This window comes from Ambystoma mexicanum, chromosome 9 (assembly GCF_040938575.1).
Source record: "Ambystoma mexicanum isolate Mex_15411 chromosome 9, UKY_AmexF1_1, whole genome shotgun sequence".
Lineage (NCBI taxonomy): Eukaryota > Metazoa > Chordata > Amphibia > Caudata > Ambystomatidae > Ambystoma > Ambystoma mexicanum.
In genome coordinates this window covers 1,060,369,631-1,060,397,460 of record NC_090931.1, presented here as the reverse complement: position 1 = coordinate 1,060,397,460, position 27,830 = coordinate 1,060,369,631, and positions in this window count along the sequence as shown.

The window sequence follows — 27,830 nt, the reverse complement described above, 5'->3', positions numbered from 1 at the left end:
ACGCCTCCTTATGTATAGGCATCTGGTAGAGAGAAATGTTTTTCTATTCCTGTGTATGCAATACAGATCTGTGCAGTCTCCCCAGTGTGTGGTAGGAGTTGCAAATCCGTTACTGACTGCGATTGCGTGATGCATGAGGAAGTGTTCTCACATCATCCCATAGATACATTTCGGATTGTGCCTGGCATTTACAAACAGACTGACAAATATGTGTTCAAGCGTTCATGCAGTGTGGGTCTCAATGTTGGCATAGCCCAACATGATTGTATTCTGAGCAGAAACGGCCGCATGGTTACTATGATTAATAGTTTGAAACAAGCTCTTCGTATGGTCAGATTCCATGCCCGGTGGATTTCTTCCTGCTGCGGTGGAGCTTGAACAGACAGTAATCAGACCGGTTGCTAGGAGACATGGTCGCCTAGACTTCCGTTATGTGTACTCATCCCTCTTGCAATTCTCGAAGTGCCTCCTCTATTGTGTCGGCCATTTTGTAATTGTTTAGTAGACACTGGGCCTCATTATGACTTTGGAGGTAGCCATGGCGCTATCCGGGTCCGGGTGCCCTGAATGGGGAAATACAGGGCCATTCCGAGTATGCAGGGCCCGGTACTTCCCCATTCAGGGAACCCGGACCCGGACCTTCTCCATTCCCATTCAAGCCCCCATAGGGCTCAATGGGAATGAGGAGGGAGTTTACAACGGGCCCATTACAAGAGGGGCCGTTGTTAGCTCCCTGGTTCCCTCGCGGGACCCTCTATGGACATCTGGATAAACCAGACGTCCACATCGGGTCCCGCGAGGGAACCTCGTAATAGTGCGGAATGCGTTTAACGGCGCCGGCACCATTACCGGCGCCGTTAAACGCATTCCGCACAACTTGTGATGAGGCCCACTGTAGTCTAGGGGAATACTGTATTCAAGGGGAATAATCAATATTTGTAGGCCACTCGGGGCACAGCTCCTCCTGTCTGATTCAACTGGCTAGGGTTATTAGTTTTTTTGGGAATACAAGGGGAGTAAAATGCTCCGCGGGGACATTAATCACTGCATATGCTAATTTACAACATAATAATTAATAGATGGATTATTCCATTTAATTGCAAAATGTATGGCTACGGCCGAGAGACTGAAGCTGGTGGTATGTGAAGACTATGTTGGTGTTTATTAGACCTTGAGAGGTGCCTTTTGATGTGTCATTGCGCTGAAGCAAGCGTCTTCGGTTGATTTAGGCTCATGGGGTGTATCCCCATTAGTTGCGTTGCTTGGCAGTCTTCATGTTATGAAGAGCCCAAGTCCCTAATGTACCGTTCTTCACATGGACTCGCAGGAGTGCCCATCGCTGGTGACATTTGGTTCTGAAGGGCCCCAAATGGGGTATTTAGTGATAACGTCCTCCATTAGGAATATGGATTCTGAGGGAGTTCTGATGAAAGGTAGTGGTTTTCGGAGCTCCCGTTTTTCCTAAACAAATAGTTGAAGTACATTGTGTGGTGTTGACTCATTAATGGAGGTCCTGATGGGTGTCCCATACCTTTGAGGAGCCCCATGGTGTACGGTCTTGTCATCCGTGCTGGCATCCATTTGTGAGCTATAATTTATGCTGTCACTTCATTACAGCCAGCTCGTGCCATTGGATTTCCTCATTTAGCCCGTTCTTGTCAGTATCAAGTCAGAAAATCCTATGTTGTTGCTGTCGTCGGAGGAGGTCAGGGGTGTTGCTAGGTCTGGAAAAGACCTGGGCTACGCTGATGTCGGAACTGTCGGGACTGGGGGCTAGCTATAGACCTTTGGTTGTAGCTCCTGAGATTCTATCCGGGGCTACAACCAAAAGATCAGGGGCTATAGCCCCCTTAGCCACCCCCTAGCAACGCCTCTGGAGGAGGTTGGCAAAATTGCCACCCCTTCGTGGGACACTGATCTTTTCCAGGATGGTCCATTTAAATTGTTCTGCAGTGTGCCCCAGGGCTTCGAAATGTGCCACAAGCGAAGCCGTTAGTCTCCTTGTGCTGATACATGACTTGTGTTCTATTAGTCTTTTTTTTACTTCCCTGGCTGTCATTCCTACATAACGCAAACCACGTGGGCATGCTATAAGGTAGACCATGCCTTTGCTATTGCAATTGGTTTGTTTTCATTGTTGCCATGGGGTTTTCCATTCAATGTTGATACGTGTACTGCGGCTGGTATGTGTACACATTGTGCACCCATCACAAGGGGTGTGGCCTAAGGGTCTGTTGGTTCCCCATATGGTTTGTGGGGTGTCCGTATGGGGACTGTCCAGTCAAGGTTGTATCAAAAACATCTACTTTATTTATATCACAACAGACAGTTCTAGCAACACTATGAAATACAACCCACCATGTAAAGGAATGCAGAGGACAGGCAGTCTCAAAGAAGGAAAAGTGATGCACTCTGGATACTGACAGGAGCGTAGTCAGGATGGTTAATAATCACAACAGTTGAAGGTTACTTGCATTCAGCACAAAGGGAGCAATGGGTCTTAATATGTCTCTAGGGTTCTTCTGGGAAGGCCCAGGGAGACAGAACCACAATGTACCTTATGCTTTATTCCCTAAAGCATGCTTGTGTCCAAAAATGTACAATTTCACTACCCTTCTTCTGTTGAAGGTGGGCAAAAGGAATACTCCACGGCCCCCACTAACTTTGAAAGATTATCTAACAGAAGAAAAGGTTAGAAAACTAATTTTGCCCTGATTCTCAAAGTGTTGTGTGCAGCTGTGTGAGCAACGCACATACGCAGCTGCACACCAAAATTGCAAACCGATTGGCCTCATTTCTTACAAGTGCATCTGTGATGAGGAAATGGATGTATGTATTGTAGATGATGTTTTCCTGAATCATAACACAACATTTGGGGGCCCTGTGAGAAGAGGGGAATGAGAGGCACACTTGAATGTGTGTAACGGGATGAGCTTCCAACTGCACCTGCTATGCAGTTCATTCCCATGTGCCTGCAATCCCTTGTTTGATCACAAATACAAGTGAGAGTGCAATGCTGTCAGGGGTCTATGCAGACCCCTGATAGCATTCCCCTTCACTGAATAGAAATTCTCATGCAAGGAATACCCTAGGCATCACGGACTGGGCGCTGGCGTGGCAGACCTCCTTGCTTTCAAACAGGCCTTCCCAAGTACAAATAGGCCCTCCACCTCACTCTCTACCTGTGGCCTGTGGCATCCCTCAGGGCTCCATCCTATCTCCTTGGCTCTTTAACATCTACCTTGCCCCTCTGGCCACGTGATCTCTTCACTTTCTCCCCTCATTTCCGGTGTTACACAGAGGACACACAGCTCTCTTTCAAACTGCCTTCCTCTACCCCTCCTCCTCACTCATACCTGACTGCTGACTGCTTTTCATGCATGGTGCTCTGCCAGTGATCGCTGCCTCAATGCCAGTAAGACAGAGATCCTTCTCATTGGGACACCTTACTTCCTCCCCACTCTCTGGCCAGACTCCCTGGGTCCTATTCCCTCGCCCACTTGTGCGGCAAAAAACCTTGGGATCATCTTTGACTCCTCTCTCTCTTTCTCTCCACACATCACAGACCTTGCCAAGAAGTATAATTTCCAGTTGCAACTCCTCAGGAGCACTCCACCTTTCCTCATCTTACCCCAGAAGCTCAACGTCTCCAGAGCCCTTGTTTTCTCTAGGCTTGACTACTGAAACAACCTCTTCCTCAACCTGCCTCTTTCCTCCCTATGCCCGCTTCAACTAATCAAGAATAGGAATGCAAGGCTTATCCTTGGCCTCAAGCCCAGGGACCACATCTCTCCAGCCCTAAAATCTCTCCAATGGCTGCAGGGGAGCACAAGGATCAAATTCAAGACCCTTTGCATCATCCAAAAGGATATCTGCGGCCTTGGACCTCTTCACATTCAGTTTTCCCTCCCTAAATACCTGCCGGCCTGAGTCTTTGAAGTGTCCGGCAGAGAAACAGGAAAAGACTACAGAGTAAGTTAACATGAAATTTAATTATAATTATAAGTAGATGTGAACATTAGGGAGGAGGGAGATTGTGCATCCTTCAGCCCGGGCTGGCAGCAGTTGATCTTCAACCCGTATTCGACATTCCATTTCCCTACGTAATGTCTCTAGCACGCTCCCGGCCTCTCATGCTGGCTTCTCGTGCTTCTCGTGCTTCTCGTGCTCTCCTTCCTAGTAGCATAGATATTACACATCTCCCTTCCTTTATATACAATAATATGAAGCACCAAAGATGTTGACACTAGCCTATATACAACTTCACACAAAGTCCTCCATCCTTCTGGGCTTGCGATATGTTCTGCCACTTCTGGACTTGCGGGACATCTCGTTGATGCGACTGGGCAAGGAAATTACTTCAGACTTGTTGGATCTCATCTCTTGCACATTCTTCATCTCACATACAACATTCTGATCTTTCTTATTCTCTACTTCTCTTTGATCTACTTTCCTTCCCTCCTTTTGCTTCATCATTATACTACTTCTGCCCCCATCAGAATGTTTGTTGTCACCACATATCCATACTCTTTCCACATTCCAGATTCTGCCATCCTCAGTTCTGACAGAGTGTTTGCATGATTCCAACACTCTGATGGGCTTGGACCATTTACAGGGACCCTCTCTGAGCATAGGGGGTAAATTAATTCTTACCATTTTTCCTACCACAGTACTTTCATCATACTTGCCTATGGGTCTTTTCTCATCATAAACATTTTTGTTTCTCATTTGCGTATTTCTTATATTTTCACACACCAACCCAAAGTCTTTGTTGACTCTATTGTTCTCATTGCCTAACCACATAGGTGCTAATTTGGTGTGCGCCTTTCTACCCCTACTTAACTCAAACGGGGAAAGACCCGTAGTCGAATGGGGTGTGAATCGATGTGCAACAATTCTCTCCTTGACTGCTCTTTCCCAATCCATGCCGTTAGACCATGCCAATCTAATGGTCTGTTTCAACACTTTGTTAAAGCGCTCCACAGTACCATTTGTTTGAGGATGGTAAATGGCACTCCTTTTATGTAATATGGAATATTTTTTGCAAAATTCTTTCATATCTTTAGACCTAAATTGAGTACCATTATCTGTCATGATGCTACTCGGGTAACCTTCCCTCTCACATATTTCAAATAAGAATTTGATCACTGTATTACTTGTAATTTTGGGTGCAATAAGTACTTCAACCCACCTGGTGAGAAGGTCAATTACTGCTAGACAGTATTTTTGTACACCAGCACTGCACACTGGGCCTAACACATCCATTCCCACATCCTTCCATGCCTTATCCGGTATTTCAGTTACAACCATCGTTTGTTTTACTCCCACACAACTTTTATCATTATTGTTGCAAAGGATACAATCCCTAATATGTCGCTCAATTTGCAGGTCACAACCTGGCCACCAGTAGTCATTTCTTATGCGTTGTTTGGTTTTCACCATCCCTTGGTGGCCCTCATGACCTAATTCCATGACTCTTCTTCTCAGGCTGGTAGGCGGGATTATCTTGTCTCCTCTCATAACTATGTCTCTATGTATATGTAAATCATCAGCAATAGGCCAATATTCTGAGAGATTGGCTTTCTCAAACAACGCTTTGTTCCATGGAGCTTGACTGCATATCAATCCTTTAAGATTGTCCATATCACTGTCACATTTTATGGCATCACTCCATTCCGTCCTTGAAATAGAAGTGGACTCAATATTAAGAACATTTTCAGTATCGTCATCCTCATCTGTAGTTTCTGATATATTAGTCAAACGTGACAAACAATCGGCTGTAATGTTTTTTGTACCTGGTACATATCTTACATTACAATTATATTCCTGAAGGAGTATCACCCATCTTCTAATCCTGTTGGATACCTTGTCCAATCCTTTGGACATAATAACATGAACCAACGGTTTGTGGTCAGTCCGGAACTCCACTTCACGACCCCAAATAAAGATTCTGAACTTTTCTGCCGACCACTTAATTGCCAAAGCTTCCTTTTCTATTGCTGCATACGATTTTTCAGCACCCTTAAGAATTCTTGAAGCGAATGCGATTACCATCTCTCGCCCTTCATGTTCCTGAGTGACGACAGCTCCTAATCCAACGTCGCTGGCATCTGTGGTAATTATGACTTTCTTATCACTAATGAAATTTTTTAACGCTGGAGCTTTATCAATTGCATTTTTGATAAATTCAAATTCTTCCTCACATTCGTTGTTCCAATTAAAATTCTTCTTCTTACTGGCTTCACGTAAAGGAACAGTATGTACAGCAAAATCACGAACAAACTTAGAGTAGTATTCTGCCATACCTAAAAATGTACGTACTTCTTCTTTATTACTTAGTCTGGGCATATTCTTTATTGCATTGACCAATTGTTCTTTTGGAGATATTCCTTCGGCTGATATCTTATGCCCTAAATATTCAATTTCAGCACGGTCAATTTTGCATTTCTCTTTGCTTAATGTCATTCCTGCTCCACAAATTTTACCATACACATATTTCAATCTTTCATCATGAAGTTTTTTACTATTTGCGTAAATCAAAATATCATCTTGGAAACATATCACTCCTGGCACTCTTTCAAATAGCTTATGCATAATCTTCTGAAAGACAGATGCTGCTGACACGAGACCGAACGGCATCCTCCTAAATTGGTATAATCCATCCGGTGTAATAAATACCGTAAGATGTTTCGATTTCTCGTGTAACTTGACTTGATGGTAAGCTGACGTAAGATCAAGAGTGGAGAAATGACTTGAAGGTCCAATGGTAGATATAAGCTCTTGAATATTGGGCAGGGGATGCCTATCTGGTATGATACATTTATTGAGTTCTCTCAAATCAATGCAAATTCGTAATTTTCCTGATTTCTTCCTGAGAACTACCAATGGTGACACCCATTCACTAGCGTTTATGCTTTCAATTATGCCTTGACTTTCCATGAGTTTAATCTCTCTCCTCACTTCATCTCTCATGGATATAGGAATGTTCCTTAATTTCTGTACTACAGGCGTATGATTGGATTTAAGTCTTATCTCATGCACATATCCCTGAAGACATCCAATCCCTTCACGAAACACTTCTGTCATGACATCTTGAGAAGTGTAATTCTTCACTTCAGGACTATTTTTCCGTTTATTCATTTCATCCTGAACAACAAACACAGATTCTTCAGCAATGGAATCAATTTTCACTTTTAATTTGCTTTGATGTGTCCAGCTTAATAGGGGAGTTTGACCTGAGTCAGTGATGTAGATCTTTCCATTGGCTCTTCTTCCTTTAAATTTCAGATTTCCCCAAAACCATCCTATGGTATCTATTTTTACACCACCATATGCCCTGGGTTTAATATCTGTCTCATGCAGATATTCATGCCTTTTTTTTATCCCATAGCTGTTGTGGTACTAATGTATACTTTGCTCCTGTATCAATCATCATGTCAATTTCAACACCATCAAGATGAACTTTAGCCCTGGGACTGTCTAATACTTTTTCATCTTCATCATTCATGACCACAAAGACACATTCTTCACCTTCGTCTTGATCACTGCGGTCACTACTTGAATTCCCACCAATCCAGTTGGTAGACATGCTGCAAAATCTGCAACACTTGGAATAATGTCCCTTTCCTTTGCAACTACTACATATGATCTTCAATGCTGGGCATTCGGGATCGTCTGCCCAATGATTAGCACTGTCGCATCTGTAACATCTGCCTTGACGTTTCTTCCTTGAGTTGATATTGGAATTTTCCTTCCTGCAATAATTGCTTGGAATGTTTTTCTGATTAAGTTTGTGCTTCCCTCTGTCCAGTGATGATTGATGTGACTTATTGTACTCTTTCTTCTTTATTCTGGAGTTGGTCACCATAGCTATGGATTCTTTTTCATCAGCATTCTCACATGCTAATTTAGCAAGTTTCAGACTGCTTGCTTCTAATTTGACAGATTTCATCTTGTTCTCCAGTTCTTTCACACATTCCTCAGTGTGCTCTACTTCTTTTGCTACCATAATCACAACATCTAATGAAGGATCATTTTCCGACCATAGCTTCTCTCTTACTTTAGTACTTCTGCATTCCAACATGAATTGGTCTCTTAGCCTTTCATCTAATTGTTCATTGAAGTTACAGGTTTTGGCAGGTTTTCGTAAAGCAGTCACATGTTTTTCAACACTTTCTCCCTCCTCCTGTGTTCTTTTGCCAAACTTGTACCTCTCTAGAATAATACTCACTTTTTTTTCATAGTGTTTGTTTATTTTCTTTACTGTGCGTTCATACTCATTAATATTTACATCTTCATCAGCAGTAAATTCTGGTAAGGATTCATATTTTTCCTGACCAGCAGGTCCTAAACAATGCAATAATAATGATTTTCTCTTGTCAGCACTGCAATTTGGTCCGCACACTACACCTGCATAATGTTCAAAGGATCGTATCCATCTTTTCCAAGGAATGATGGGTTCATCTGTATCAGGCATAAACAATGCTGGAGGAGGCACACTACTAAATGCCATCGCTGCCCACTGTATATGATATATAATCCACCAATAATTAATGTGGTTTAATATGATGCCCACCGGATTGCTGGAGCTATTCTAAATTAATGCAGGATGAAACTCCTCAGTGAATGTAAAATAGTACACTGATAGTTTGACTAAATTGTGTCCTTAAATGTTCATTTAACATCACTTCATATACTAATATTGTTTCTAAATGCTTTGACATCCAATTTACTTGGGAAAACAGCGTTGTTTCCTTTACAACAACAACAGTTCCCGAATAACATGAGCACCACACATGTGACAAGTCCAAAACGCCTGCAACACCTTCCTTTCTTACGTTGTTTGGTTTATGCAGACAAAATGGTATGTATCTCCCTTTAAGAGTAAGGCATTCAACACGCATGCGTGTGGAAATCCAGGAAGTGAATGGACGTAATTGAAAAGGATTTCACGGAGCTCAGGTGGAGTCATGGCAACCCAACACAACATAAAGCTACTCCGTATATGTAACAATATTAACAATGTTACCGTTAGACAATTCGGGCCGCTGCAACGCTCGGGCCTGAGCGGAGTGGCCTGTTATGTCAGCTGGATGGTGTAAAACAGAATCCTCGTCGCCATTTGAAGTGTCCGGTGGAGAAACAGGAAAAGACTACAGAGTAAGTTAACGTGAAATTTAATTATAATTATAAGTAGATGTGAACATTAGGGAGGAGGGAGATTGTGCATCCTTCAGCCCGGGCTGGCAGCAGTTGATCTTCAACCCGTATTCGACATTCCATTTCCCTACGTAATGTCTCTAGCACGCTCCCGGCCTCTCATGCTGGCTTCTCGTGCTTCTCGTGCTCTCCTTCCTAGTAGCATGGATATTACAGTCTTTCGGTCTTCTAGCTCCAATTCTCTGTAGATCAAACGCTTCTCCAAGCAGCTAGTGGGAGGTAGATCATTTTCCTTGGCTGGCTCCTATCTCTAGAATGCCCCCCCCCCCTCAGACTTGAACCGGATCTTCTTAAGTTCCGGAAACGTCTCAAGACTTTCCTTTTCTCCTCTTCCTTCCCTCCCTTGCTAATTCTCCATCTGCTGATGCGACTTGGGCCTGGTCGCTTCAGAGTCATACAGGGACCAGACCAACCCCTACTAGTCCCCCCAGCATCCTTTGCTATCACTTGCCCTCGGGCTTCCTTCACCAGAGTAGCCCAACTTGGTCCTCCCTGTCCACCGCACTCACCAACCCCCATTCCCCTAGCACATCCACCTTGGCCCTCACCCTTGGGGGTTACCCCACTCCTGAAATTCTCCCTCTACCTCCTCCCCCTGCACTTAAGACCTCGTCTTACCACCTTTTCATGCACTTGCACAGTAGGATTGTCATAAGGGCAATATAACTGTCTTTGATGCTCTACTTTTTTGACTGCCATGTCCCCCGCTACGACACCCCCCTTTTTTTCTTGTCTTGTGGCGCCTGGAAACACCTGTGTATGGGCACCATACAAATGCCCAATACATAAATAAATGATCCTTTCGGGCTCCCAAACGGAGCTGGGAATAGAAAAAAAGGCACATACTGTGATATGCCCTTAAAGGTGTATCCTGGTAAATGCAGGTGTGGTTGTGACATAGGTGACTCACTGACGTTCTTCAGAAAGGGGCTGGCTGTGAGGTCCTTGCGCAAGCAGCCTGTGCCCTGCAGCCAGTACCTGATTCACAGAAGTGTTTTATAATGGCGTAACCCCGTAGGAAAATGCTCTGTTCATCAGGCCCTAAGGGTCTTGCAACTGGAAATCTACGCACGCACATTATGAGGTGCAGCTTCTTGGAATATGTGGTCAATTTTGCTTAGCTCAAAGTTAATTATGTTACTGTGGCCAAAATTAAAAACTACATTTTTTCTAATACAGTTGTGCCGTTGTCAATACCAGCCGTCTTTTGGTTTTTAAGTTGAGGAGATGAGCTAATTGATGTAGAACACCATATTGACTGCTTTGTTCTTTAACATGCATACTTCTATAAATGCTTCGACATAAGATCCATCATCTTTTCTTCAATTTGCCAAACATCATGATGCTTTTCTTGATCCATTCACATTTCCCAAGATACTCCTCAGGCTAAAACGGGGTTATCAATCGTGCCTGTAATCAGCATAGTGATTTATATATGATAGTGCATAGAGTGCTTCATGCATCTGAAACTGCCTCACAGCGCCATGAGCATTTTTTGCACTCCTATGTTTTACAGATCAAATGTGAAAAATATGGCATTCGGTATGGCAAACAATTAAGTGATCTCAAGTGGCATAGCTAGTGTGTTGCGTGGCATAAAAAACAATCAGCGAATACATGAATACAGTACCTGAATGTGTCAAGGCATGACACAGAGCCCACGGGCAGCTTGTGGTTGGAACTCCTTTAAAGGATGGCACGAAAAGAAAGCAACATCACTTTTCTAAGCTGTAGGTGGTGTTTTTGTTCCCCTACATCTGTGGACATTTTGCTTGAGATGTCTGGCTCTGTGACCTGTGGAGGTCACAGATTTCTTTAAAGTCACGTGTGATCTGTTTGGTAAATTGAATTGACCTTAATCTCCATCCTGAGGTTACCAGCTGCCCCATGCCCCTTCCGTAGCATTCGATACTTGGTGATACACAGTGGGCCCTACTCTTGCTAGGGAGTCGTCTGGCAGTGACTGTTTGTCCACAATCCCTAGCGGACCATGTTTGGAATTTTGAAAGTGGCCTGCAGAAAGGGGAGCAGTGGCAGGTTTTGAAGGCAGATTTCATTTGAGCCTGCACTTTTGGGTCAATGATAACTCTATTGGTTCTATACTATCAGGAGCTGCTGTGGTCATTTCCTGGTAAGATCAGTGCATACAGTCTTAAATCAGGGCTTCTTGCTTTGTACTCCTTGGTCTTGGGGTGTTTTTCTTTGTTTCTCTCTGGAAGTGGACATTTAACCTAGTTTTCAGTAGCTCGCTGATAAAAAGAAAGCTACATTTTGGTTACGGGTGTAGATAGACTAGTGGCTGGAATACGGATAATTCCTTTAGTTTTGGCATTATTCATACATGGGGCTTGTGTGTGCGTGCGAGCATGTAGAGGTTTAAGATTCTGTTTATTGTGTTACTATGTTACTCTTGAGGGCAAGAGACTCTCGGCTGCTAACACCTTCATGCTCTTTGTCAGCGCAAATATTTCCCGTTTGGTCATTGCAGCAAACTAGGCAGATTTTGCTGGGGAAGGCTGAGATGGGAGTGAGTTTGGTTTGGAGGAAAGTCATCCTGCGTACATTTGTCATAAACTATGTGTTTGTGATTGTTTCATGGTTCAGCACTGAAAGACTATTTTCTGTTAAATCACTTCCCTTTTTAAACATTGGAGTGGAGTAGGTGGGCAGTTAGATGGGATGAGCCAGAGGCAAACCTGGAAAGGGCAAGTCATACCATGTTTACAAAGGCAGCGGGTAATCCAGAGACTGTCAGGGTGTGATGCCACATCCTAGAAGCCACCTCTCACAAGGCAGCCCCCTCACCAGCGGCCAGTGCACGAAATCAGACTGCCTAAGGTCTGCTGAAATTTGGACTGGAGATTTGAGTCTTGCAAGTGGTCAGACAGACGTGTTTCATACCAGAATATTCTTCTTCACCAGGACACAGAAAACAAATATAGAGAGCATTCCCGTTGCCAACACGTAGCTTCAACAGTACTGATTAATGTTTTCAGATTTCTAGTGGGTAAATGTGGGCACATGCCATAAAACATTAAAAGGTTGCTGTAGTTCCTGCACCCTGCATTACCCTGCATTACCAAATAAGTGTTACATTCAAACACATGCTCACAGGCCATCACAAAACCTCTTTGACTAATAGGGGCTGAAAACATCCAAAGGCATGGACATTCATCTTCCAGATCTGGCAACAATGGCCCTCTTTTCTTTCTTTTCTTGCTCGAAGCAGATCCTGATGAGTCCCCTGTACCCAGTCAGCAACTTCAATCAGGCCCTCAACAAGAGAGGCCTCATGGCTTCAGGCTCAGTAAATGCGGGGGGTACGCTCAGACATGGGTCTCTCGCTTGCTGTTGCAGGATTGCCAAGCTACACCCAGGCCGAAATATGTCTGTGGCTGCTTGTGATCTCATGCAGAAGGAATATGACCTGGCAGCATGGGCAGGGCTGCACCTTTTAGGGAGGGTCCAACCCTGATTTTCCTATGCTTTTTCCCTTTTGGAAATGGCACGGCACAGTGAAATACCAGAGCCAGGAGACTTGACCAGAGTAATTCCTGTGATTATGATTGATTCAAAACCTTCCAGCTCTGCAATGTGCCTTGAGTGGTAAATGAGGCACTAGACCAAGAGAAGATGTTTACATGATATTTTCGAGCTGCTTAAAGTACACAATAAAAACAGACGTGACATCACTAATCCTCCCGAAAACATCCTGAGAGACCAGTCCCAGAGGCTGTGCTTACTTGCTGTAACCTGTCCTGCAAGAACAAGGCCGCCCATTGGAAGTTAATAAGGATTGCAGACCTATATCAATAAGGCTGGAAGAACAGTTGTGTCATTAGCTACAGACAAGACCAACATTTCCAAAGAAAATGTGCACATTTGACCCATGCCAATGGGCTGATCCAACAAGAACAATCTCAGTTCTAATTTGGGCTCAAACCACCTATCATAGTAACCCAGAAAAAAAAATTATACACCCTAGATTGTACTGGCATTTTCCCAGCAGTGTCGTCAAAGTCGTAGGTTATTAAAATTAAGTCAGTGTAATCTTCAACAAAGCTAACTTGTATCTTGATTTCTTCAGATACTGCATGGCCACATGTATTTCTATTTTTATTTTACTGTCCATTTGTTAGGCGCTTATACAGTAAGTCATTCTGTTTCAAATCGTCCACAGGGCAACAGGGAGGGAACATGGGATTGAAAACAATGAATACAGTGGAAGATAAAGACACACCTACTATGCCTTGTGAGTATTCAAAACATTGTAGTGCAGCGGGGGTAAGTGGGGGTGGGGTAAGTGCTGGAATGTCTGTGCTCGTGGGTCATAAGTAGTGCATCCAAAAAGAGGAGTAAATCGGGAAAAACCTTTGAAGCAGAAATAGGCGAACTGGATTTACCTTATGGACAGTTCGAAACCGGTTTAAATTCGGACAATGAACTGGGACATTTTCTTTAAATTAAGAAACATAAAGTGTAAATACAATTTGAGTAACTGGGATAATCCACAAAATTAAGCTTTGTGGTGAATGTTCTTAGTATGTTGCAATACTGTAAAACTGGGGCAATCCATATGTTTTATTTTATATTTATTCTCTCTATTTTTATTTAACTTTTCTGCAATGATTAATTCAAATTGCATAAATGTCTTTAGAGATTCATTTAGTTCCTCCTTTTTGATAAGGACTATACATATCAACTTAAAGTTGAAAACAGAGTTCCTTTAAAGTGAAAATGGTTATCTATTTAAATGCTGTTAAAATCGAAATTTTCTGTAGGCAATTGAATGCAAAAGTTTGCTTTTTCATGTGCGAAAATCTTATCCAAACATATCCCTTTTATCAACATAACCGTTCTAAAATGGCGGCCGCAATATGATGACGTAAATATAGTCTTTTCATTAATTTAGCCATTCCAAAAAGGCGGCCATAACCTGATGACGCAAACGTGCTAATCACGTGTCTACATGTTACAACGTCATTCATTTATACAGCCATTTTGAATTCCCTACGTTGCAGCTCCATGATCGTGATCGGGATACCAGCGCGAATTCACAAGAATTCAAACTGAAAAAGGAGAAATCCAGGAAAACGCTACAAGATATTGGACCTTTGTAGACTTTGAACTAATTTGATCATACTAAATACAATTGCAATACATTTTTACAGGGACTGGGTCACAAAGGGAATCTATTGATGCTAATGGAAAATCAACATTAAGACTGTTTTAAGGCGGTCTTGAGGGGTGAATTTATTAGTAGGTCTGCACATGTGAAGAAAAAGGAGCAACATTTGATTAGTGCTCTGGAGACAGAGATCACTGACTTGCAGAGGGTTTGTGCTACTGATGTTTCAGGACACTCCAAACGGAAATTGCGTAGGTTGGAGGCGGAACTGAACTCTCACATTCAGAATTTGGCGAGTAAAAGTTTGTTTTATTCAAAACAGAAGTTTTGGGAGGCAGGTGACCATAATGGCAAATTGTTGGCATATAAACTTAAGGAGATGGTGTCTGACTCTTGTGTTTCTTCCATACAGACTGAAGGTGGTTCTACCTTAAATAGGAGTGGTGATATTTGTGATTGTTTCAAAGATTATTATGAATCATTGTATAAAGAAGATTGTGACCCGACTATTGATAAACTGGAATCATTTTTTGAGAAGATTTCACTCTCCAAACTGACTCTGGAGAAAAGTACCTCTCTTGATGCTGCAATTGAGGTTTCTGAAGTTTCTTTGGCCATTTCCCAAATGAAGGATGGGAAATCACCTGGTCCTGATGGTATTGTTTCTGAATTTTATAAACAATTCGAAACCCAATTGGCGCCTATTTTGTGTGAACTTTATAATGAGTTTGTTGTGTCGGGAATGATGTGTGATTCCATGAAAGAGGCAATGATTGTGGTGTTACCAAAACCTAATAAGGATCACACTAGATGTGGGAACTACAGGCCTATCTCTTTGCTAAATGTGGACCTGAAAATTTTCACAAAAAATTGGGCTAATAGATTGGGATTATGTGTGAAAGATTTGGTTGATGGGTCACAGGTGGGCTTCATCCCAGGAAGCCATGGCTATGACAATATTCGAACTGTGTTAAATGTGGTTGATGCCCGGTTTGGGAAGGACACAAATGAAGTCATATGTTTCTTTGATGCTGAAAAAGCCTTCGATAGGGTGAATTGGAAGTTTCTGAAATTTGCTTTGCTAAAAATGGGTTTTGGCCTGTCTTTTATGAGGATGGTGGATTGAATTCATAATGATATTAAGGCCAGGGTTTTGGTTAATGGTGTGGTTTCAGATTTGTTCCAGTTGTGGAGGGGCACGAGACAGGGTTGTCCGTTGTCACCTTTTTTGTTTGATTTGGCGTTGGAACCTCTTGCTGCTTATTTTAGACAATGTGAGATTATTAAAGGTATCAATGTTGGACAAGTTGAAGTGAAAGTCCAATCGTATGCTGATGATATGCTTCTTATGTTAGCAAATCCAGAAGAGTGTGGAGTGGTAATAAAATCGATGTTTCAAGAAGTGGGTGAACTGTCAGGGCATAAGGTGAACTGGGAGAAAACAGAGGTTTTCCCTTTGTCTGGTCGGAGTGACGGTTCAGTTTTGAGTTCGTGGAATTGTAAATTGTCTCCAGGGGGGGTTAAGTACCTAGGTATTCATATTATTGGGGATTTAAAGAAACTACTGCAGTATAATCTGGATTTGGTAACTGGACACTTGTCCCTATTGATTAGGAGATGGGTGAGATTGACTTTGACTCTGTGGGCTAAGATCAATGCAATTAAAATGGTTCTTTTACCGAAAATATTGTATATTCTTCAGTCCATCCCGTTGCTGTTGTACAAGAAACAGCTAATTAAAATTGACAAACTTTTTTCTTCCTTCTTGTGGGGTTCTGGTATGAGACCTAGAGTTCCGAAATATATGCTCGTACAAAAAGTTGAGGATGGAAAGGGGCGTTTGTGCTCCTTTTGACTTGAGATCCGTATACAGTATGTACAAATTGCCAGTTAATAGATTGAAGTTACGCCCGATTGTGGCTACTAGACATGTGCTTGGAAGATGGTTTCGAGATAATGGAGTGAGCTATGGTTTCAGTAGGGATGCCTCTGTATGGTACAATACTGCTTTGCAGATTGATAATAAATGCTTGAATTGGCTCAGTTGGATTAATAAGGGTATTATGAAACTGGCAGATGTGTTGGATGGCGATAGGTTGCTGACTTTTGAGGAATTGACAAATAGGTATGGTCTGAGGCGGACTGAGTTGCGTAGGTACTTAGCTTTAGAGATTATGGTAAATAATAGATTGGAATTGGCTGATGGTTCTATTGGGAATAAACCAGAGATTTGTACTTTATTGGAATGTCCGGAATACGGGGTACGTACCTATATGCAATTTATGCCTATTGAAGAGAAACTCCGGGGGCATGGTCTAGATTAAGAACTGTATGGTCGGACGATGTTTTGGTTGAACTTTCTGAGTTGGAGTGGAAATACATTTTGAGGGTTCATTTGACATTGGGTCCTGACATGGGTTTACGTTTGATTCGACAAAAAATTATTGGAAAGTTGTATTGGACACCGGTTAAGATGTTTAGACTGGGGCTCCGGACGGATGATTTGTGTTGGGGCTGTAATAATGATAGGGGTACATTATTGTATTTGTTGTAGGATTGCCCGAGAGTGCTGGAGTATTGGACGGCAGTGTTAGATAGGATTGATTTGATTTATGATGTGGTTTTGCAGAGGTCGGCAGTGAATATTATACTACTTTCCCGTAAGGACAGGGGTGTTCGGATTAGGAAACATTCTTGTTGGATTGGTAGGGCCATAATGGTGGCTATCAAGCTAATACTTTAGGTCTGGAAATTGAGGAAGAAACCTAATGTAGATAAATGGTTGATGGAATTACATGTTTTGGCTCAGTATGATAAGGTTTCATTTCATAACAAAGATAAAGATGATGATTATTTGAATCTTTGGGGTCCCTTTATGGCTTTATATGATTGATGGGAAGGTTTAGGTGGTTGTGGTGGAAAAGGTGGGGTTCCTTTTTTTTTTTTTTTTTTTTTGGTTTGTTGGTTTGTTTGTTTTGTTTGTTCGATGTTGACTTGCCGGTTATGCTTCACTAAGATTGGTTTCTTGTTTGAGCTGTATTGTTTATGATGCTCTAGTCTCTTTGTAATTTCATTCTTTAAGCGGATTGTGAAGCATTGTTGCTTTTTAATATCATTGTTTATATGAAAACCATAAAGTGTTGTTGAAAAAAAAAATACAAAAAAAAAGAATGAAAGTATCCAAAAGCTTTTCATAATGACTTATGAAAACAACTTTTGAATTTGGATCATTTATCAAAACTACGCTAACAAAACAAACAAAGTAAGTGTATTAGTGTGGTTCAATTTAACATATCGCAATGAAAAAGCAATCATGTTGCATATTGTAAAATGTGTGTTCCTTTAAGGATTAGAGGGTTCAATCTAGTAACAGAAGGTTTGTTATTTACTTTACATTACAGAATTCCAAATCTATACGTTTATTTGTTTACCCTCCTGAGGAACCATTAACACAAAATGGGGAAACACGTGTTGGGGGTTACTATCAATGTTTACAACGAAAACTAAATTGGTTTCTAAAAATAAGACAATACAAACAAGGTAGCAGGCGCCCCTCTCTCGAAAGAACAAGGCATGATAACCTGTTCAGTGGGTATTAACCACATTGAGAGTTCGCAGCCATTGCTTTTTGCTCACTGTACCTTCACAGATGGGAAATATCCATTTGCATATCAGTCTTTGTCCAGCCCACAAGGGCAGTCCAGCACCGAAATGCTATGGCAATTCCTCTCTGAACAAGAGTACCATCAGCAACCCCATACACGTGTTTCAGCCTTGTTGGGCATCATCAGTGAGGTGAAGCTGAGCCTCTCTAAGCACAGTGAGCAGGGAGTCCACGTCTGGTTGCCCCCAGGTAACCTAGGGTGACCAACCCCAAGTTCCTTTCAACAATACAAACAAGGTAGCAGGCGCCCCTCTCTCGAAAGAACAAGGCATGATAACCTGTTCAGTGGTTATTAAACACATTGAGAGTTCGCAGCCATTGCTTTTTGCTCACTGTACCTTCACAGATGGGAAATATCCATTTGCATATCAGTCTTTGTCCAGCCCACAAGGGCAGTCCAGCACCGAAATGCTATGGCAATTCCTCTCTGAACAAGAGTACCATCAGCAACCCCATACACGTGTTTCAGCCTTGTTGGGCATCATCAGTGAGGTGAAGCTGAGCCTCTCTAAGCACAGTGAGCAGGGAGTCCACGTCTGGTTGCCCCCAGGTAACCTAGGGTGACCAACCCCAAGTTCCTTTCAACAATACAAACAAGGTAGCAGGCGCCCCTCTCTCGAAAGAACAAGGCATGATAACCTGTTCAGTGGTTATTAAACACATTGAGAGTTCGCAGCCATTGCTTTTTGCTCACTGTACCTTCACAGATGGGAAATATCCATTTGCATATCAGTCTTTGTCCAGCCCACAAGGGCAGTCCAGCACCGAAATGCTATGGCAATTCCTCTCTGAACAAGAGTACCATCAGCAACCCCATACACGTGTTTCAGCCTTGTTGGGCATCATCAGTGAGGTGAAGCTGAGCCTCTCTAAGCACAGTGAGCAGGGAGTCCACGTCTGGTTGCCCCCAGGTAACCTAGGGTGACCAACCCCAAGTTCCTTTCAACAATACAAACAAGGTAGCAGGCGCCCCTCTCTCGAAAGAACAAGGCATGATAACCTGTTCAGTGGTTATTAACCACATTGAGAGTTCGCAGCCATTGCTTTTTGCTCACTGTACCTTCACAGATGGGAAATATCCATTTGCATATCAGTCTTTGTCCAGCCCACAAGGGCAGTCCAGCACCGAAATGCTATGGCAATTCCTCTCTGAACAAGAGTACCATCAGCAACCCCATACACGTGTTTCAGCCTTGTTGGGCATCATCAGTGAGGTGAAGCTGAGCCTCTCTAAGCACAGTGAGCAGGGAGTCCACGTCTGGTTGCCCCCAGGTAACCTAGGGTGACCAACCCCAAGTTCCTTTCAACAATACAAACAAGGTAGCAGGCGCCCCTCTCTCGAAAGAACAAGGCATGATAACCTGTTCAGTGGTTATTAACCACATTGAGAGTTCGCAGCCATTGCTTTTTGCTCACTGTACCTTCACAGATGGGAAATATCCATTTGCATATCAGTCTTTGTCCAGCCCACAAGGGCAGTCCAGCACCGAAATGCTATGGCAATTCCTCTCTGAACAAGAGTACCATCAGCAACCCCATACACGTGTTTCAGCCTTGTTGGGCATCATCAGTGAGGTGAAGCTGAGCCTCTCTAAGCACAGTGAGCAGGGAGTCCACGTCTGGTTGCCCCCAGGTAACCTAGGGTGACCAACCCCAAGTTCCTTTCAACAATACAAATAAGGTAGCAGGCGCCCCTCTCTCGAAAGAACAAGGCATGATAACCTGTTCAGTGGTTATTAACCACATTGAGAGTTCGCAGCCATTGCTTTTTGCTCACTGTACCTTCACAGATGGGAAATATCCATTTGCATATCAGTCTTTGTCCAGCCCACAAGGGCAGTCCAAGCCATCTAAAAATAAGAAAATATTATCTTCAAGAATGAACAAACAAATTGGAGCGCATTAAACTACAGTGTTTGCAATTTATTGACCCGAAGTCCATCATATAGTAAGTGCTATCCGGCCTGGAGCCGCATTGGGTAGAAAGTGCAAGCCTAGAGGATTGAGGCTGGTGGGTGCCGAGGCAAGTGCTGCGAGGTAGGCATCAGCTAGGGTGATTGGGTGAGGGAAGCCAGGACCCGGAAGGACACATAAGGACCCTGGTCACCAATCACAGCAGCTGTGAAACTTGAGGAGGTAGTATCTTCATTGATATGGCACAGGGAACCCTGATTTACCCGATTAACTGATTTCAGCCATCAAAAATGCGACAGCCGTTTATGACTATATCCAGTCTAATGATCTGGACCTCTTTCTCATAACAGAATCATGGTTCACAGACTCCTGTGTGTCAACCTTTTCTTCTCTGGTGCCAGAAAACTACAAAATAAAATGGCTTAATAGAGAACAACATAAAGGAGGGGGGTCACCATTCTCTATAAAAAAAAGCCTAATTTTGCAACATTTTCGGTCTTTGCAATGGGACGAGCTTTCCCAGGTGTTGGCCTGTACCTATCATATCGCTCCCAATGACTCAGGTCAATTGATTCTTTGCTATAGACCTCGAGGAGCAGGTAGGTATTTTCCCAAAGCTACGGACTCATATTTAGGGACAGAAGCACTCTGTTACGCACAGCTTTTAATCCTGGGAGACCCTAACATTTGGTGTGACGACTCCACTAATATTGACTGTACACACGTAGAAGATATTATGGGTACCCATAGACTTGCCATTCTCTATAGATTGCCAACCCATTCAAAGGGACACTGTCTGGACCCTATCCTATTCAGAGGTCTTATACTCCATCATCTACAGATTGAACCCGTCAGTTGAACGGATCACTATGTGGTAAACTTTACTATAGTTACTGCTGCTATTTCCAGCAATAATCTGATTCCTACACAATCAGAACTTTGCCGTTGAAAAAAAGAGCTTGACCGTATAACAGATACCAAGCTGTTACATAATTTACTGCTGGCAGGAAAAGATCCTTCTTGTACCGATTAATTACTACACAAAACAGATGCATCAGCTAACAGTGAATTGTGATACCATTGCCCCCCCCCTAAAAAAAGTGAAAAGTACAAAGAAAAACAATAATCAATGATACAGTGAAAAATTAAAACTCCTAAAGTGTCAGTGTCAGTAAATAGGAAAAAATCTGGTTTAGGTCACGGATGGAAGAAGAACATGCCAGAACAAAACTTGCCTTAAGGACCTATAAACAAGAAATCCTACTGGAAAACTCCCAATGCCTTCAAAAACCAATAGATCAAGCAGACAATCGACCTAAATCCCTTTTTTCATTTATAAGAAATTTCTCTAAATCCGGGTGTGTAAATGTCAGCCTACCAGCTTCCCAAACTATGGTAAATGATTTTAACTCTTTTTTCTGAAGAAATTGATAAGATTAGGCTCAATATTGAGGCTTGGATCACCTCTCTGCAAGGTGGCCCTTGCGATGACTATGAGATTGATCACAGGAAACTTACTTTAGAATTGTGTTTCTCACCAGTAACTGAAGAAACTGTTCAAAAACTGATTGAAAATCTTATGCCAACTAATCCTTCCTATGACCCCATCCCAGCCTGCCTAGCCAGGCAACATGCGAAGGCACTCAGTAAGCCTTTACAAATGTTTGTTAATGCACCCTTAATCCAAGGAAGTGTTCCTTCAGCCCTGAGGAAATCTTACCTTACTCCATTGCTGAAGAAGCCTTCTTTGGATCATAAAGTTTTATCAAACGATTGTCTGATTGCTGGTCTTCTTTGGCCCTCAAAGATATACGGGAGAAAGTGGTCACCTCTCGGCTTTAAACTTTCTCGGACGACAATAACATCTTGTATATTTATCAATCCGGCTTTAGACCCGGGCATGGTACCGAGACAGTCCTAGTGACAGTCTGGGATGACCTCCTTGAAGCTGCGGACACGGGTGAGTTTAGCATGCTCGTCATGCTTGACCTGTCCACAGCATTCGACACAGTTGACTTTAATATACTTTAATCCGGACTTGTGTCATTGGCGTTTTAAAAGAAGCAATCAAATGTTTTGAGTCCTTCTTAACTGATCTTTTACAACAGGTTAAGGTCGGCCATATGTGTCCGATGAATTAGCAGTCACTTGTCGAGTGCTGCAGGGCTCATTCCTGTCACCTCTGCTGTTTAATGTTTATGTTTGCTCTTTTCTCAACATTTTTGGTGAGTTTAAATTACAGTATCACTCATACACAGATGATACTCAGATTTATGTTCGACCTAAGCCATCCAGCAGAGGCGATGGAACGGTTGGTGAAGTGTGCTGAAATTATCCAATGCTGGATGTTGGAAAATAAACTCCAGCTCAATCCTTCTAAGATAGAGGTTATTACTCTTGGCCCAAAAATAAGTTGTCCAAGTTACATTGGGGATCCCTTGTCCCACCTTGTTCAGGTTGCCTACCAAATACACCCAGTCTGTAAAAAATCTGGGCTGTGTATGGGAGGTGGGCCTGAGCTGCCACTTACATGTGAACCAAATGATAAAGTCCATGTATTTCAGCTCAGCCTCCTAAAACCTTTTTTGCCCCTTCTCTATGGGAAAGATCGCCACACTGTGGCAGGAACTTAAAAAACTCAAAGCTGGATTATTGCAATGCCCTTCTAGCAGGCATCCCAAAATATCAAATTCAGCATCTGTAGGTGGCTCAGAATTCAGCCGTACGCATGATCTTTTCTTTACCCCTGAAAGCCTCTATTTCAGAATTCCGTAGAGGCTTGGATTAGCTGCCGGTACAACGACGGATAGAATTTAAGATTCTGTGTCTTGTGTTTAAATGTGTGCATGGATTGATCCTTCTGTATTTGAGCTCTAAGATCTCATCCTATTGCCCGACTCGTACTTTACGATCAAACAGATCGGGATTATTGAAAATCCCCGCTTCCCGAACCTCTACGTGGGGAAACAGATGGTTTTCTGTCTTTAGTCCTCGTGTTTGGAACTGTCTCCCACAATCTCTGCGTGAGAACAAATCTTTATTCAGCTTTCGAAAACTGCTGAAAATGTATTTGTTTGAATAAGAGCCTTGGCTCGTTTTTCGGTAGTTACTCTCTGCATTCCGGTAAATCAAAAGAATACTTTTTTTCATCTGCACCCACATGCAGTTCTGCTAGGTTCCTACGAGATATGCACTCTACAAATGTTCAAATCAAATTAAAAACCTTAAAGAGGACATTTTGGCTCTCTGTTGGTTTAGCTCCCACAACACAAGAACCAATAACCCTGGTGGAGCCTGGATTAATGTAGCTTCATGAGCAATGCTGCATGGCCCACACTACACGATTCACTTGTCTCCTGTAACCTATTTTGTAACCATGTTGTACCTATGTAACAGAAACAATGCACCCAGATACCTCAGGGTTTGGTGCGCTTTAGAAATAAACAAACAAACACTGTTCTTACTGTGCTATAAACAGCCCCAAAACTTTCCTTTCTATATTATTGCAACAGATCAGCGATCACAGTCGAATTGATGAAATGCTATGTAAATCCACTTTGAACTTCAGGTCTCTGCAGTAGGTCTAGCACACTCTGAACTATCTAAGTGATACAATACCCTTGAAACTACATGACTTGAATTTAGCAAGGGCTACTCCAAGGGGGTGGGGCTGTAGACATTGCAACCATACAGATCATGCAGATCATTGCCATTTCATGTCACTAGAAATATCTCCGTACTTGCTGCTAGCTCTGGCACGTGCATCAGTTCTGAGTGCTCGACTTCTAATCTACACTTAATATAGTGCAGTGAAGAATCAGAAGTGTCCTGAAGGGGCCGGTATTACTAGTTTGAGGCAGATGGAAACTGACAGATTCAACTCGGGCAACAACAAAAAAACGAAGGCCATACACATATGTGAAATGAGAATACTCTAGGTGCGCAATCGGCTGAGCTGCCCCATCACTCACCAACCCAGCTATCACCATGGTGAGCCATGGTGGTGTAATTTCAGCCAATACCAGAACACTTTAGGAGCACACAAACATCAGACACTAACCCCACGTACAGCACCGTGCTGCGGCAAGTATCTACCACCCCTCTGGGAATCCTTGTTCACCATGACATAACATGGGAGGATAGCTCAGCAGCAACGTGTTCGCCTTGAAAGCAAGACGACACGAAGCAACACAGGTTCGATCCAAGGGTCCGCATTTAGAAACCTCTGGGTATTTAAGCTTGTTATAAATACGCAACTAAGACAACAACAAAAAACAATCATGCAACCATTCCTGTAACAGCGCCTTGAGGGCTGTGTGAGCGCTTTAAAAATGCTAATAAATAAATAAAGCTTAGCTGTACTGAATTTATGTATCATCCCTTGATATTAATCATATTTATTTTCACTGTTTGTCAAATTTGACCTTGACACTTAGACTTACAGGGTAATTCATAGAATTTCGCAGAAAAGTGTCGCAATCGGCTGGCGCAGAGTGTCCGCGTGCGATTGACTGCGCCAGGCACGTGCGATAAAACCGATTTCCGCGCACAGCGTATTCATGGATTTCATGCTCCCAAACCAGCCGTGGCGCAGAGTATCGCAGCGACCCTGCAGCAGCGCCAGTAACGCCCCCAAGAACGCCCTCGCGCAAGGAAAAGCCAGCAAAATCGCTAAATCATCGCAAAGGGCTGCGCTAACCCTGGACCAGTTTACAGGGCAGCCAAACAAGGAATGCAAAGCGGGTAACGTGCATATCAGGGGTACACGTGAAGTCATACACGCGATTAGCCAGGGTAAGTGTATTACAGGGGTACACGTGAAGTCATACACGCGATTAGCCAGGGTACGTGTATTACAGGGGTACGCGGGAAGTTTAACACGCGATTGGCCAGGGTACGTGTATTACAGGGGTACGCGGGAAGTTTAACACGCGATTGGCCAGGGTACGTGTATTACAGGGGTACGCGGGAAGTTTAACACGCGATTAGCCAGGGTAAGTGTATTACAGGGGTACACGTGAAGTCATACACGCGATTAGCCAGGGTACGTGTATTACAGGGGTACGCGGGAAGTTTAACACGCGATTGGCCAGGGTACGTGTATTACAGGGGTACGCGGGAAGTTTAACACGCGATTAGCCAGTGTAAGTGTATTACAGGGGTACACGTGAAGTCATACACGCGATTAGCCAGGGTACGTGTATTACAGGGGTACGCGGGAAGTTTAACATGCGATTGGCCAGGGTACGTGTATTACAGGGGTATGCGGGAAGTTTAACACGCGATTAGCCAGGGTAAGTGTATTACAGGGGTACGCGGGAAGTTTAACACGCGATTAGCCAGGGTACGTGTATTACAGGGGTACGCGGGAAGTTTAACACGCGATTGGCCAGGGTACGTGTATTACAGGGGTACGCGGGAAGTTTAACACGCGATTGGCCAGGGTACGTGTATTACAGGGGTACGCGTGAAATTATACACGCGATTAGCCAGGGTACGTGTATTACAGGGGTACGCGGGAAGTTTAACACGCGATTGGCCAGGGTACGTGTATTACAGGGGTACGCGGGAAGTTCAACACGCGATTGGCCAGGGTACGTGTATTACAGGGGTACGCGGGAAGTTTCACATGCGATTTGGCCAGGTACGTGTATTACAGGGGTGCGTGGGAATTATCACACGCGATTTGGCTTGGTACGTGTATTACAGGGGTGTGCGGGAATTATCACACGCAATCAGGCTGGGTGGGTCCTCACAGGTGTTCCCTGTACACCCTCCACAGCCCCTGCAGGCAGCCCACAAAACAGGGGACTACCCTGCACACCTGCTCATGTCCCCCTGCACCCCCACCCCCCAGCAGTGCAGGGGCACCCTCCACCAGGCCCCCACTCATGTCTCCCACCACCCCCACCCCCCAGCACTGTGGGGCACCTGCCAGCAGGCCCCCACCCATGTCCAACTCATGTCTCCCACCACCCCCACCCCCCAGCCACCAGGGTCACCCTCCACCAGGCCCCCACTCATGTCCCCTATCACCCCCACCCCCCCGCCACCAGGGGCACCCTCCACCAGGCCCCCACTCATGGCTCCCACCACCCCCACCCCCCAGCAGTGCAGGGGCACCCTCCACCAGGCCCCCACTCATGTCTCCCACCACCCCCACCCCCCAGCACTGTGGGGCACCTGCCAGTAGGCCCCCACCCATGTCCAACTCATGTCTCCCACCACCCCCACCCCCCAGCACTGTGGGGCACCTGCCAGCAGGCCCCCACCCATGTCCAACTCATGTCTCCCACCACCCCCACCCCCCAGCCACCAGGGTCACCCTCCACCAGGGCCCCACTCATGTCTCACACCACCCCCACCCCCCAGCAGTGCAGGGGCACCCTCCACCAGGGCCCCACTCATGTCTCCCACCACCCCCACCCCCCAGCAGTGCAGGGGCACCCTCCACCAGGCCCCCACTCATGTCTCCCACCACCCCCACCCCCCTGCCACCATGTGCAGCCCCCACCAGGTCCTCACAATGTGCGTAATGGTCAGCCTCCACAGCCAAAAAGCCCTACCAAGTAACCCATTCACCCACATGGAAATGGAAATCACATGTTACACCCCCAATGTTCATGAAGCAAATGAACCCATGTCCGTCACACACATATTTTCCAATTGAATGGGAAAACACACAACATGACATGCATGAAACCAATGAGATGAAACCACACAGTGAACAATGTAAAAAAAAATGTATTAGAAAAAAATACGAATGCTAAAGAAAGAAAACTAACTACAATGTAAATGTGAAAAAAGAAGCTGCATGTCCGCATAAAAACACAAAACTAGAAAATCTAATCCAAAAAATTTTGTCCAAAGTGAAATGCCAAAACTCTCCGTGCAACAAAGAACTATGTACAAAAATAAAAAGGGTCCATCATCACAACAGAACTAAGGAAACCTCCTAAAAAACCTACCTAAATATCTACTATATACAAAAAGTGGAGCAGTGTCCGTCGACTCCAAATCATAAGAAAAAACAAAGGAAACCTAAAACTAAAGAACTATATACAAAGGCGGCGGGCAAGTCCAGCGGCTCACTCTGTGGTGTTCCGGGCCAGGGCATCATCGAACTCCTGTTCGATGTCCCGGAGGCGGTCCAGTTCCATGGCCCCGAGGGTCCGCAGGGACGACGCCGTGTCCTCCTCCAACCCCCTGCGGATTGCCTCGAGGCACTCGGCCCGCCTCAGGGCCCTCCGCATGGAGTTCTCCGCCCTGACCATTGTGAGCCGCGCCTCTTCCGCCCGCCGCCGCTCCGCACCTATGGCGTGGCACAACCGCTGCCACACGGAAGACACTCTCTGTCCTGGGTCCTCCTGCCCTCCGGCCGTTGCCTGCCCCTCCGATGTCGAAGGCCCCGAGCCTTCATGGCTCCCACCATCTTGCTGCTGCTGCTGCTCTGCCTCTGCCCGTGCACTGCCTCCTGCTGCCTGCACATCCTCCGCCGGCTGGGGTGCAGTTGTTGATGTGGCCACCCCTGCTGGACGTCCGACTCCCGACTGTGGCAGGGATGCCTCCTCCACCAGCCTGGCCGCACTGTCAGAGGCAGCTCCACAGGGCACCCAGGTGACTGATGGGTGGGAAGATGGCACAGAGGACGACTGGCGCGTAGGGGGTCCAGTTGAGGAGGGGGTCGGAACAAGCCCCATCAGATGGAGGAATCCGGTCTGGGTGACCTGTCCCAGCAGGCTGACGTGGTCAACGAGCCATTCGAGATGACGTGCAGTCTCTCCATGAAAAGACTGCAGGTCACCTCGCATGGCCCGTTGACACAACGCCACACCAGCCAGGACAGGCTCAACCCGGACCTGGATAGCCACGTCCGCAGGCAGAGGAAGGCCAGTTGACGTCAGC